This window comes from Dicentrarchus labrax, unplaced genomic scaffold (genome assembly GCF_905237075.1).
Source record: "Dicentrarchus labrax unplaced genomic scaffold, dlabrax2021, whole genome shotgun sequence".
In the NCBI taxonomy this organism is placed as follows: domain Eukaryota; kingdom Metazoa; phylum Chordata; class Actinopteri; family Moronidae; genus Dicentrarchus; species Dicentrarchus labrax.
In genome coordinates, this window is record NW_026136730.1 from 25,743 (window position 1) to 41,318 (window position 15,576).

The following is a 15,576-nucleotide window of genomic DNA, read 5'->3' on the forward strand; positions in this document are numbered from 1 at the left end:
CATAGATAACACTGATTTATTTAATGTATAAACCAGAATGTTTAGGTTTAATCTGTAATTTAATGTTTGAAAACTATTAATATTTTATTAAGTTCATTCTCATTTATGTTATTCTCATTTTTTAATGTTTGTGATTTTCTTTTTACACATTTTTTATGGGAAATGTTGAATGTAGAACACAGAATATCATTGTAAAATACTGCATTACTGTAATTTTTGTACATTAAGAACTTAAACATGAAGTTGATGATCGTGTTACATATATAAAAACACTTTCTAAAACACAATAATGTTTTTAAGACGTTTAAAGTTAATTGCTACAATGCTTGTGTCTGTGTTTCACTAGCAGTTGTAGCTGTTAGTCTCACAGGTGTGACAGTTTAACTGGTGAGGACCCCTTATGGCTGAACCAGGAAATAAAGATTCTGACTACTTCTATGACATTCATTCATTTGACATTTAAAACACTGCAATAGAAACACTTTGCTGGAACAATAATGTTGGTGTCTGCTCCTCACAAAAACGTCTCCATAATGAATATTTATGTGTTCCTCTGGTATAAAAGTATCACACAGATGTTTAATGGGATACAGTGATTTTGATTTCCAGATTTCACACACACACACACACACACACACACACACACACACACTCTGACTGAACCGACACAATGAGTGAACAGTAACTATCACAGTTCAGGTTTTTATCTTTCCATCTCGTCCATTCGGCCTTTAACTTCCTGCCGTCTTTGGAGTCATGTTACTGCCAACATCGTATTGGAGCGCGTCCAGCTAGTCAGGATCCTGTGAGCGAGTTTCACCTGCAGCTCGTAGAGAAGCTTCGCATCTAAAACTACCAGGAGAAAACCAAAGCACAACATGTTGTATAGCTGTACTCTATAAGAATCTACCTTTATGCAGTCATCAAGTACGTGTGTGATGTATATTCACTGGAATCATACATATGTGTGTCATCATTATAGTGATAACTTCCATTAACCAAAAAATACATTTTATACTTTTTTATTCATTTAAAGTCTTGTTAGTCAAAGTCTGTTGAACGATGGAGAACTGCTGTTATTTTTCACATTATTCTGTATCATGGAGGTTGATGTCAGAAGTCTCATTCTCATCAGTATTGGATTATATTTCTGTTTACTTGTTCTTTTTTATTCTGTATGTTTATGTTCTTATTTCATATGAATCCATCATATTCTGTAACAGGTTGCATTATTTACAGAAAGCAGTGTGTTTACAGTGTGTTTACTGATGAGCTGAATGCAACAACACTAATGAAAGTGTTAACAAAAGTGCGGCATAAAACTATAACTTCAACAAAGTAATCATTAATATTTGTCATCGAAGAATTTCTGTCCACACACACACACACACACACACACACACACACACACACACACACACACACACACACACACACACACAGTAGCTTGGACGCAGTTTTAAAATGTTGGTGGTTTTGAAACCCAAACACCAAAATCAAAGGATGAAAGATTTAGTTAACTACAAGAAATATATGGATAAATGGGCAATCTACTAATATTACTTGTTAGCTAACTCAGTACTTGACAAACAAAACCAACCTGCTAGCCCAGTTGTGCTTTGATCACTATATTTTATATTAATATCATCATGATTATAATCTACTGATTCTATATAATGATCAGTTAACCAAAGGAGTGGTCAAATGGAAGTTAACACCTTTCGCCTTTTACCCCATATAATTATGCAGACATTGCAAAGGCAGACTACCTGAACTTCTAATAAGGGGTCAAAGGTCAAGTTTAACCTCAAGATTTGTTTGAAAGAAAACTCCAAAATGCTCCAGAGGTTCACATACTTCACTCAACGCTAACCCCAAAAGACATGCACAGATATAGTGAAAACTGACCAGGTGTTGGATGGATTCATTATACTGTATAGTCTGTGTGTGTTTACTTCCTCTTTGCTCAGTCTTTGGTGAGACACTTTAACAGACTTGTTTCTCACGATTCATGTGCTCACAGTCATACCCGGTGGTTTTGTTTTATTGAGTTTTATTGACAATATTTTGTCCATCACAGATACACCTGACAAAGCAGTAAATTGTTATCACTTAGTACAGCAAAAGTAAAAGGTATATTTATCATTTTAAAACACTGGGTTTTATAACAGGATTAAGTTGTATTTCTCTTTATGCTACTTACAAAATAAACATTATACAAAATTGATGTATTGTAGATGGAATATATGAATTTATGAAGAGATAAAAGTCATTTTGTCATCAAGTCAGTGTCTCCTCCTATGTACCTTCCCTATCACAATCTAATAGAGATGTTATCGCCTTTGTCACCTCATTGGCTGAAGACTAATTTTAACTAAATGGAAGTTAAGAACCCCCCCTTGTCATGCACGCTGGTTGGCGGATGTTCTCTATTTCCTTCAATTGGAAAAAATTTGACTTTCTACAAGCTGTACTTCTCATTTTGGAAGGTATGGTATATATTTTGAGCGTACTAGTTTCTCACATATCCCTGACTAAGACTAGACTGGCCTAAACCTGGCAATATGTCGTATTTTGTACTCTGTTAGGGTGACTACCTATTGTAATGTTTTGCTGAATTTGGATAATGTATATGTGTCTCTGTTTTTGTATTTAATCCTCATTACTGACTGTGGGGGGTTGTTGTGTTTTGGTTTGATTTGATTTGTTGTTTATTTTAGTTTCTGTATGCAAGCAAAAAAGGGAACTTGTTTTTATACATATATGTTTAACTGCTTTTGTATTGTTGTCTTGATATTAATAAACAAACGTGGGGGGGGGGGGACAAAATTTAAGATAAATATTCTAATAAAGTTATTTGTTGAAGAAAAAAAAAAACCCATTTGTTTTTGTAAAAAAATCAAGGAAATGATTCCAGAAAAATAATTGTATTGAATTAACAAATAAACATGAGACATTATAAAACTTAAGACTACTCAACTAGCTCCTCCTTTTGTCCTACGTTTGTTTTCCTTGTCTTCATGTTGTAAGACTTATATTAACTACATATTTGTCTCAACACCCTCTGAAGTGAAGATGATTGACTGTGTGGAGGAAGAGGAGGAGAAAGAGTCCTAAACCTCAGATTCAAAGTAAGAGAACTATTAGTTACTTTTTAACCATCAAACCATCAGATGTTTAACTCACTGGTATTTAGTAGGGCTGCACAATTAAAAATCTAAAAGTATTATTGAAATTGGAAAACCAAGTGCAATATCCAAATCTCAGAAGCTGAAATACGTGAGAAAAGAACATTATAATGCATAATGCATAATGATGATAATAAACCTACAAAATCTGTTGATGATTTTAAGTGAAAATCATCACTTCCACTAATCTGGATTCATATTGCAATCATGATATCTGTTATAATAAATGTTTTTTTAACCATATTGTGCAGCCCTAATATTAAAGTTTCTTCTTTATCTATTGCTTCCTGTTTTACATTTGTTAATTATTTTATTATTATTATAATTATTTTATCAGAATTGTTGTCTTTTTTTATTTTAGTCTCTACTCATTAGTTTTTTACTATTACTGTCTGTAAAACTAAATTATAAATGTGTTATCAATCAACAGCTGCAGAATCCACAATGCTCTTACTGTGTTCTGATGGCTCAGACTTATGGGATACAATCCTGAATGTTAACAAAATAATCAATACGTTCATATTTTACTGTTCAGTACAGCAGTAGATACTAATTTCTTATAGAATATAGACAGAAAACCTCAGCAACATGTTTGTGCTTTTTTCAGAAAGATAGAATAAATCTTTGCTTCCCAACTCTGAGGGCAAAAGTATTTTCTGTTCTGATTCTCATGACTGATGCATCTGTATAAAAAAACAAGAGGACTGTTTTTTAGGTTGACGGTCTTTCTTTATGTCCTCAGAGAAGTAAAAATACACAGCAGAATAACAGCAGAGGAGTCATTGTTTTTCATATTCAGATGGGTGTCAGTGCTGTGTGGCAGCAGGTGAGTAGAAAGGAAAAACAAAACTACCACAAGATAGAAGTTTACAGAGGCCAGTCAACCCCGGTCAGTACAGTGAATAAAACCAATACAGAATCCAATGAAATGAATTATATATGTGGATTTAATAGAACAGGAACAGAAACATTAATAGAAATGCAAAGACACTTATTATGACATATGTGAGGGGCTGATGGTCACTACACAGGCCAAAGTGTCCCATAATTCTTTGGGCCTTGTTGTTGCCATAGAAACAACCTGATCAGGAGACATTTTCTAAACAGTTTGACGGACAAAAAAGCAGCTGCAGCTCAAATCAACAGATTCAAATGAATTCATGATAAAAATGTGTTTTTAGGAAAAGAGTTGATCAGGAATGTGACAAAGTTCTTCTGGTGTTACAAAGACAACTGCAGCAGCAACATGTCTGTGAAGAAGCTGTCCCAGCACAATGCTCACATTGAAAAGTTGAATGTTACCAAATACTTCTTCAGCTGATCTACAACCACAATCGTTGTTCAAGGTAAACACAGCTACCCAGGTTAAATCTACCTAACAGTAATCTTTACCTGAATAGCTGGGTTATGATTATTGAGTTATATATTTTAGTTTGAGCCATTCAGGCAGAGGGAGATGATCATGAAGAAACCTGAATTAAAAAAAGTTCACATGTGATTTCCTGTAAATGGTGAGGGGAGGAACACCACTGAGTGAACCAGGACAATAAAACAATAAAACTGTTTGTGTTCAGACTATTTTGAGTCGACAGAGCAGAAGGAGCTAAAGGACGTCGAGTCAGGGTGAGTGTTAATACAACATTATTATTGTTTTACTGTCAAAGTCTCTGATTCATCTGTGAATACAGTGTGATTGGATGAATAATATACAGAACTGCTTGAAGGTCTGAACCTGCATATGATATAACAGGTGTATGTTAATCAATTTCACACATTCTTTTGTTTATGGGAATCACTTCTTAAGTGCAAGACTAATATTAAAATAATTCTCAAAATATTTGGCGAAATCAACCAATAATATGAGAACTCTTTTGGAAAGAAATTGGGCAGCACTGCTTATTGAAACAGATCAAACCGGGTTAATTTAGTCTTACCATAATGAACCCATGCAGGTCAACCAGAGTAGAGCTGCACAATTAATAACAATAATATGTCCTGAGATAATTTGGCGCTGTACAAAGAAAAAATTTAAATATTGAATCGAATTGAACATTATCAAAATTGTAGCAGAAGCTGCAATTTTTAAAGGTAAAAGGTGACAAACTGCCCTATAATAAAGTAATTTAGCTCTGAAGAGATGTCCTGGACTACAAATATTGTTCATTAGATTTTGGTACTGACCCCAAAAAAAATGTGTATCGTGATTTTAATAGTTTTTTAATGAAAATAAAATCTCAGGTCCTTTGAGATTTATTCTTGACTTCGGCTGCAATAATTTTGACAGATACCAACAATTGATTTTTATATTAGTCTCACCACACAATTGAGTCAGTTTTGTTGTCTTTTAACAAAAGTGGGGTATAAAACTATAACATCAACACAGAATTCACAGTAGCTTGGATGCAGTTTTAAAATGTTGGTGGTTTTGAAACCCAAACACCAAAATCAAAGGATGAAAGATTTAGTTAACTACAAGAAATATATGGATAAATGGGCAATCTACTAATATTACTTGTTAGCTAACTCAGTACTTGACAAACAAAACCAACCTGCCAGCCCAGTTGTGCTTTGATCACTATATTTTATATTGATATCATCATGATTATAATCTACTGATTCTATATAATGATCAGTTAACCAAAGGAGTGGTCAAATGGAAGTTAACACCTTTCGCCTTTTACCCCATATTATTATGCAGACATTGCAAAGGCAGACTACCTGAACTTCTAATAAGGGGTCAAAGGTCAAGTTTAACCTCAAGATTTTTTTGAAAGAAAACTCCAAAATGCTCCAGAGGTTCACATACTTCACTCAACGCTAACCCCAAAAGACAGGCACAGATATAGTGAAAACTGACCAGGTGTTGGATGGATTCATTATACTGTATAGTCTGTGTGTGTTTACTTCCTCTTTGCTCAGTCTTTGGTGAGACACTTTAACAGACTTGTTTCTCACGATTCATGTGCTCACAGTCATACCCGGTGGTTTTGTTTTATTGAATTTTATTGACAATTTTTTGTCCATCACAGATACGCCTGACAAAGCAGTAAATTGTTATCACTTAGTACAGCCTCAATTAAAAGTAAGAGGTATATTTATCATTTTACAACACTGGGTTTTATAACAGGATCAAGTTGTATTTCCCTTTATGCTACTCACAAAACAAACATTATATAAAAATTATATATTGTGGATGGAATATATGAATTTATGAAGAGATAAAAGTCATAAAAACACCAAACATCTGTTTTATGATCTCTATTGAACTGTACGTCCTTATTGTAATAAATGTTGGTGAAAAGCATCAGGGTCACTGAAACAAAGAACCTATAACATTTAAAAGTTGAAACCCAGTTGTTTTTGTAAAAAATTCAAGGAAATGACTCCAGAAAAATAATTGTATTGAATAAACAATTAAACATGAAACATTATAAAACTTTTCTGACTTGCCTACTCAACTAGCTCCTCCTTTGCATCCTGTTTCACCTGTTTATTTTCCTTGTCTTCATGTTGTACGACTTAAATTAACTACATATTTGTCTCAACAACCTCTGAAGTGAAGATGAGTGACTGTGTGGAGGAAGAGTATGAGAAAGAGTCTCCGGTGTCCAGCTGTGTGTCTATAAAGAGTGATGGGTCCATTAGTCCTCCTCCAGATTTCATTAATGAACCTGGACCCTCAGACACACAGTAAGAGAACTACCAGTTACTGTTTAACCAACAAACTATCAGTAACAGCAATATGTGTATTAAGAACTGTGTATTTTTAATAATTTCACCCTGATTCACATGAAATGAACAAAAACATCTTGTTGTTTCCAGAAGTCAGTACCACCGACAAAGAGCGGAGTCTCCAATGTCCAGCTGTCTGTCTATGAAGAGTGACCGGTCTAAAGAATATCCTCCAATATTCAGTAATGAACCTGAACCCTCAGACACACAGTAAGAGAACTGACACTAACTTCAGTTTATATCATTATATTATCACCATTATTTGATTGTATATGCCCAAATATACAATATTATTCAGGAAATTACCTTTGAAAAATTGTGTACTTCATAAAAGTCAATGATTAGACAATTACACATTAACAGCAACAACACATTAAATGGACCTGTATGACAGTGGCTCCTACACAGAGTACAGTTGCATTATGGGTAGTTTGTAACCTTAATGTTGGCTAGTGAGTTACTTTAAGTCCATTCACAGTCCGGCTGTTAAAGTAAGTCGGTCCTAAAATTGTTTAGTTAGCCCAGTTTAACCTTAAGGAGTTTTTGATGACTTTTGTAACGTGTTTTGTTGTCACAAAAGTCAAACAGAAAGCATCTCCCGACACTTACTGCAAACAGATCAAATGAACTGTTAAACAGCCAGTAATTATACAAGATACAGTCTGAATGCTGCCAAACTACCGTAGAAAATCATTCTGCCTGCTTCCAAGTCTTATAGGAGAGAGAGAGTAGGTATTTTAATGAGAGATAAGCGACACAAATATAGGATTTATGTTCTATTTTAATTTAAGTATTTGATGGTTTATTTTTACAAAGAAAGGATTCATCTGTCAATATAGTTGGAGTTACAGTATCTCAGGGACACATTCCCAACACTGCTAGTCTGAAATCCTTTTCAAGTTGTTCTTTTCACAGTTTGGTCAATCACTTCCAAAATATCTAGTAGACAAGTTTATGCTCCATTCATCCATAATACAAATATGTGTGGTACTATTACAGAAGGCAGAGGTTAAACATCTTCATCAAGAATGAAAAAAGTTATCTCAGATATTATAGTAAAACCTCAACACACCTTTTACATTGAAATATAATTGTGGTTTCTAATCAGATTCAACAACACTTTTAATGTTCTCTGTGACCATCTGAGCTTCCAGACAGTGTCGGATGAATTTTAGTAATAAAGAAATGTCTTCACAGAGAGAGGAAGAGGAGTCATGTTTCTGTGGAGGAGCAGCTGTCCTGCTGTGTTTTGTGTCAGGACGTCCTGAAGGATCCAGTCTCTACCAGCTGTGGACACTGGTTCTGCAGACAGTGCATCACCTCATACTGGGACCAGTCTGCTTCATCAGGAGACTCCTCCTGTCCCCAGTGTGGAAAAAGATCCAGAACAAGAGCTGGACTGCAGACAGCCAGTCAGACCAGCACTGTACAAAGTAAGACTATATAAAGGTACAGTAGGTAGATTTAGTGACATCTAGCAGTGCAGTTGCAGTTCCAAGTACAAAGACGAACCTCTGGTGGCAGTGAAACGTTTGTCCCTTCTATGTTACTGTAGAAACATGGCGGACTCAATGGAAGGCGACCCACAGCGTCTGTAGATAAAAACAGTTCATTCTAAGTAAACAAAAACTGTCTGCTGATGTCCTCATGTCTGAAAACAGGACTTTATAATCTAGTACAGGGACATTTGTTGTGTTATGAATCAGAATCAGAATTTGGTTTATTGCCAGGTTTACACATACGAGGAATTTGTCTTGGTGCATTGATGCATAAAATATAGCCTACACATCACACAAAAATATACAAATCACACAAAAATATACAAATCACACAAAAATATACAAATCACAGCAGTGGCGGACAATTCCCGGTGGCCTGGCCGCCGAGCTGGTCGATTGCCGATGGTCGGGACCAAAGGTTCGGTTCGGGTCGCGCTTGATTTTGAAATAAACAATCCGTCGTGCGGCTCGTTAGAGTATCTGCCTCACTGAAGCTCACACAGACTGAGCAGCAACGTTGGGCACAAACACACACCCTCCTCTCTTTTTCTGAGGCACTCTGTCACAGCACTGCAGGTACACACACACACACACACACACACACACACACACACACACACACCAACTAGCGCACCCGTCCCCCTCCTCTCTCCCTCCTCCCTCCTCCCGCACCTGTAGTTCTACATGCTTGGAAAGGTGGAAAGGTGGAGCAGAGAGGGAGAGGCTTAAAAAGCTAAAAGCACTGGCCACAGATCAGCGAAGTGCTGTAACATAACTGGTGACCTGGGATGGTATCAAATTCCCAGCCTGAATTATTGTCCCAGTCCGCCCCTGTATCACACAAATCAATAGTACTTTTAAAATATAAATGTATGTAATGCATATATACAGGGTGGGTATAAGAGTCATTGTCAGTGGGGGATCCGGGCCTTGTTAATGAGGCCAGCTGCAGATGGAAAGAAACTGTCTCAGAATATGCTTCTTCTCTTTCAGCAGATAGTGGTCTGCAGGAGGTTTTAGATGAACATAAGATCAGACTGCAGACGAGATGTAAACATGTGACTGAAGGAACTGATGAAATAGGAAGTGGAACCCTTCTCAACAGGATCTACACTGAGCTCTACATCACAGAGGGACAGTGTGAAGAGGTTAATACCCAACATGAGGTCAGGCAGCTTGAGACAGCTTCCAACATGGACGCTCCAATCAAGTGCCACAACATCTTTAAAGCCTTACCTGACCAACAGAGACACATCAGAGTGGTTCTGATGAACGGTGTCGCTGGCGTTGGAAATACCTTCTCAGTGCAGAAGTTCACTCTGGACTGGGCAGAGGGCTTGGAAAACCAAGATGTCAGTCTGGTGGTTCTGCTTTCGTTCAAGGAGTTGAACCTGATCAAAGATGAGCAGTACAGTCTTCTCACGCTGCTCCATGTTTTCCATCCAACATTACAGAAGGTCACAGCAGAGCAGCTTGCTGTCTGTAAACTTTTGTTCATCTTTGACGGCCTGGATGAAAGCAGACTTTCACTGGATTTCCACAACAATGAGGTTGTGTCTGACGTCACACAGAAGTCTTCAGTCAACGTGCTGTTGACAAACCTCATCAAGGGGAATCTGCTTCCCTCAGCTCTCGTCTGGATAACTTCCAGACCTGCAGCAGCCAATCAGATTCCTCCTGAATGTGTCGACAAGGTAACAGAAGTACGAGGCTTCACTGACGCCCAGAAGGAGGAGTACTTCAGGAGGAGAGTCAGTGATGAAGATCTGTCCAACAGAATCATCTCACACATCAAGACCTCCAGGAGCCTCCACATCATGTGTCTAATCCCAGTCTTCTGCTGGATCACTGCTACAGTTCTGGACCACATGTTGACTACAGACCAGAGAGGAGAGCTGCCCAAGACCCTGACTGACATGTACTCACACTTCCTGCTGGTTCAGACAAAGAGGAAGAAGCAGAAGTATGATGAGGGACATGAGAAGAGTCCACAGGAGCTGATGGAGGCTGACAGGGATGTTCTTCTGAAGCTGGGGAGGCTGGCGTTTGAACAGCTGGAGAAAGGAAACATCATGTTCTACCAAGAAGACCTGGAGCAGTGTGGTCTTGATGTCACAGAGGCCTCGGTGTACTCAGGAGTTTGTACAGAGATCTTCAAAAGAGAGAGTGTGATCTTCCAGAAAACAGTCTACTGCTTCGTTCATCTGAGCATTCAGGAGTTTCTGGCTGCAGTCTACATGTTCCACTGTTACACCAACAGGAACACCAAAGTACTGGAGGACTTCCTGGGTCCAAAATATGTTAATTTAACCCTGGATGTCTTCCTGAGGAAAGCCATGGAGAAATCCCTCAAAAGTAAAAATGGCCATCTGGACCTGTTTGTTCGCTTCCTTCATGGCCTCTCTCTGGAGTCCAACCAGAGACTCTTAGGAGGCCTGCTGGGTCAGACAGACAACAGTCCAGAAATCATCCAGAGAGCCATCAACAACCTGAAGGAAATGAACAGTGCCAATATCTCTCCTGACAGAAGCATCAACATCTTCCACTGTCTGATGGAGATGAACGACCACTCAGTCCATCAGGAGATCCAAGAGTTCCTGAAGTCAGAGAACAGATCAGAGAAGAAACTCTCTGAGATCCACTGCTCAGCTCTGGCCTACATGCTGCAGATGTCAGAGGAGGTTCTGGATGAGTTGGACCTGAAGAAGTACAACACATCATGGCCTGGACGACAGAGACTGATTCCAGCTGTGAGGAACTGCAGAAAGGCTCAGTAAGTCCAGATGTGATTAACATTATAAATCAATGTAAAGTTGAAGCCGTCAGTATTAGAGTAAAGATACACACTTTACACAGATGAACAATACAAAACCTCCATACTCTAAAGATTTTCTTAAATATTATATAAATAAACAGGTTTAATACTAGTTTAATCCAATCCAATCCAATCCAACTTTAAAGTGCTTAACAAATAAAGTTGGATTGGATTGGATTGGATTAAACTAGTATTAAACCTGTTTATTTATATAATTCTATTTGTGTTAAACGGCAGATGTCGACAGAAATATTTTTTGTGTTTATGTCCATTTAGTGATTAAGTATCCTCTACCATCTAACTATCTTTCTGTGGGCGATGGAGGGTTGATACAACTGAAAATATTTTCATCATTTTATCATAATAGTCTTTATTTTGTACAGTGTTTACAGTGTCTATGTTTCTATAATGTGTCTTTTCATTGTTATGTTATGTTATGTTTTTTATCAGACACTGTATATTGTTGTTTAGTTAATAAAAAGTAATATATTTGCAGATTTTGCTAAATTAGAATATTTTTTATTTTTAAACAGTAAGGAACCTCTCTCTCAGTGTGAGCTCAGTAGGTTCAGTTCAGTGGACGGATTTCTTCATCACCAAGCTCAGGAAGAACTATTATTTAACTGTTCAACTCTGAACTTGACAGATTTTATTATACCTTTTGTGTAATACAATATATGTTTTATATTTTCTGTCATCACAGACTTTCTTACTGTGGACTCTCAGACACTCACTGTGAAGTTGTGGCCTCAGCTCTGAAGTCCAACCCCTCCCATCTGAGAGAGCTGGACCTGAGCTTCAACACCCTGAAGGATTCAGGAGGGGAGCTGTTGTGTGCTGGACTGGAGAGTAAAAACTGTAAACTGGAGACTCTGAGGTCAGTTCATGTATTTTGCCCTTGTATAATGTATATCTACCAAATTTAAATGCATAAAAGAAGTTTTAAATTTCCTTTGGTTTCCTTGTCTTCTGGTTTTGTCTGAGTATAAATCTCTTTAATGTTTGTCAGTCTGAACAGTTTGGGTCCAAATTTATGTGCTCAAATTGGATTAATGTTAAGAAAGGATTAATTCTACAATGTAATGCAAAATGTAATTTTATACATAACCATCTGAACACTTTTTGTATTTTACAGGAACATTTACACATAAGACCCTTCTCTCTGTCAGAAACACCCTGAAACTAACATACAGTGGTACACATTGTGAAGCATATTTCTAAATGCAAGTGTTTGACGTATCATGTCTGTTCTGTCAATGACATTTCAACATGCAGAAAATTATGTCACTTTGTGTTTGGACTCAACCAGTAATCATGAACATAAATAAAACACTAAAAATAGAATAATTGGATAAAAAAGACTCTTTGCATTTTGCATGACAAAGCACATCAACATAGTCAGTCATTAATCACAAGGTTTGTGGTTTGAAACTTGAGCTCCTCCTGTTCACATGTCTAAGTGTCCTTAAGCAACATAATGAACCTGAGATCAGCAGCATGTGATCAGCATGTGATCAGTGTTGACATGAATAGATGTATGAATGTTGTGCTGACATTAGGATGATGTCTGTTATATTATGTGTTATTATGTTATTACAATGATCCACAATAACACAATGACAAAGTCACTCTACTCATATAAGAGAAAAGCTCATTAATTAAAACATAGTCATGTTGAGCTACACGTTGGAAATCTGAAAACATCTGATTGGATTATAAATGGATTTTTATCTGCATAATTTATTCTTTATTCAGATTGAGGGGCTGCAGTTTGTCAGCGATCAGCTTTGATTATCTGGTCTCAGCTCTGAAGTCCAACCCCTCCCATCTGAGAGAGCTGGACCTCAGCAACAACTACAAGCTGCAGGATTCAGGAGTGAAGCTGCTGTGTGGTTTTCTGGAGAGTCCACACTGTAGACTGGAGACTCTGAGGTCAGACACCATTTTTTACTTCTGTGCTGAGATTAATATGATGTGAAAGTTGTGCTGACAGTAAAGTGCAGACATAAGGCTGATATTATACTGATCCACACTGAGTATCTAAATGCTGAAGTCTGTTTTCTTCATCAAAGGTTCTAGAGTTACATCATTTATTCTTAATTCAGATTTAGTTACTGCAGTTTGTCAGAGATCAGCTGCGATTATCTGGTCTCAGCTCTGAAGTCCAACCCCTCCCATCTGAGAGAGCTGTGGCTGAATAACAACAATCTGCAGGATTCAGGAGTGAAGCTGCTGTGTGGTTTTCTGGAGAGTCCACACTGTAGACTGGAGACTCTGAGGTCAGTTCACTGACACTGTTACTATTGTAGTTTGTTTTTGTCATATTTGATGAAACTTTCACTGCATCCTGACAGAAGTACATAAGATGGATGATCTATATATGCTCCTAATATAATTTGCAAGAATCCACAGGGCCTGAACAAAAACAATCAGCCGAGAAAGTCTGTAGTTGAGTCTCATTCACAGGTTGTCAAATGCGGACACTTTAGGTCCCTAACCCTTAATACTGTAAAGATGTAGTGAAAGTTTCAGCAAATATGACAAAAACATATATACATTTCTATTATTATTATTATTATTATTATTATTATTATTATTATTATACATTATTACACTAATAACATCTGATCATTGATATTAATCCTTCAGATTGAATTTATCTTAAATCGTGTATAGGAGTGGACCAAGACAACTTTCTTGAAGCACTCCATTTTCTTAACCTTTTTTAACATTTGAATAACTTCCATTAAAGTACACCATTTGCCTTCTGTTGCTCAAGTAGCTTTTTTTCCATAATAGTGGAGACTGAGAAAAACCATATGATTTTAGTTTCAACACCTTCACTTTAAATTTTTCTCTGTCCTATTTCCACAAGCCAGTCATCAACCATTTGAGTCAAGGCAGTGGCTGTCGAATGTTTTTCTCTATATGCATGTTGGAAATTAGTGATTAAATTATTATTAAAAAAAATAAGATTGGATCTGCTCATATACAATTCTTTCTGTTATCTTACTCAAGATTGGTAATAAACTTATAGGTCGACTATTAGATTGTGAAAACTGCAACTTCCTAATTTTTTGGTATCGGCACCACTTTGGAAATCTTCCATGGTTGTAGGCATAACTTTTCACTGAAACACTGATTAATAATATGCATGACCATAGGAGAAAACAATGAAGTTATAGGCTTTATAAATTTGCTATCAAGACTGTCAACACCAGGTGGTTTATTTTTGGATGTCATTAACATTGATTTAACTTTAGCAACACTAACATCCTTGAACTCAAAGTTAAATTTTTTGCCTTGCATAATATGATCTATTAATATATGTGATAAATCTGTATTCTTAGGCTGGGTGGTAGTTTTAACCCATAAATCTTATTTATAGAATAACTGTTTAGATGATTTGCTATATCTATAGGTTTAGTATAAAATTCCCCTCCGGTTTCTATATAACATGGGGTGGATTTAGTATTTCCTCTCAATAGGGAGTTCAAAATATTCCATAATTGTTTACTTACTCACTCATTTATTCAATCATCAAAATACCCTTTCTTTTTCTTATTACATAATTTTGTTACAAAATTCCTTAATTTGCAATATATTTACCAATCTGATCTAAAACTAGATGAAATTGCTGTTAATTTAGTTTGATCCCTTTCCTGTACATTTGTTAATGGTGCATGATGGTCTACAATTGTGTCATTGAAAGTGTGAAATGCTTCTTCAGGGTTCTCTTCTAAGAACACCCTTGACCAGTTAGCATTGTTAACATCTTCCTTATATCTGTCCTCATTAAAACCCCCACATTATATTTTCCTAACTATTTTTGGACAACATTTAGCAAATGTTGTTTTCCTTACAATTGCAATGAGATTTTGTTCCCTACAACCTAATTGCACAGATATGGAATTACAGCAAAACTCTGGTGTATTTATAATAACAAGACGATGATGGTGCACTTCTACACTGCCATCATCGAGTCCATCCTCACCTCTTCCATCACCATCTGGTACGCTGCTTCCATTGCCAAGGACAAGGGCAGACTGCAGCGTATCATTCGATCTGCTGAGAAGGTGATCGGCTGCAATCTGCCATCCCTCCAGGACCTGTACGCTTCTAGGACCCTGAGTCGTGTCGGCAAGATTGTGGCTGACCCCTCCCACCCTGGACCCAAACTCTTTGAAACACTTCCCTTTGGTAGGAGGCTGCGGTCCATCACGACCAAAACCTCTCACCACAAAAACAGTTACTTCCCATCTGCAGCTGGCCTCATTAACAAGGCCCCGACCCCCTACTGACACTGACTCTTATACCCACCCTGTATATACAGTATGCATTA

At 37.1% G+C, this 15,576-nt stretch overlaps 1 long non-coding RNA gene and 1 pseudogene across 1 annotated transcript in view; one reads left to right on the forward strand and one right to left on the reverse strand.

Annotated features, from left to right (window-relative positions):
• LOC127359478 (NACHT, LRR and PYD domains-containing protein 5-like) overlaps window positions 1-15,576 on the forward strand; it is a 154,351-nt pseudogene that overhangs the window by 18,338 nt on the left and 120,437 nt on the right.
• Window positions 1-15,576, reverse strand: part of LOC127359538 (uncharacterized) — a 90,608-nt gene that overhangs the window by 11,618 nt on the left and 63,414 nt on the right. The window contains exon 3 of the long non-coding RNA XR_007882647.1: window positions 10,795-10,908. This is a non-coding gene — a long non-coding RNA (uncharacterized LOC127359538). The remainder of the gene's footprint in view (window positions 1-10,794; window positions 10,909-15,576) is intronic.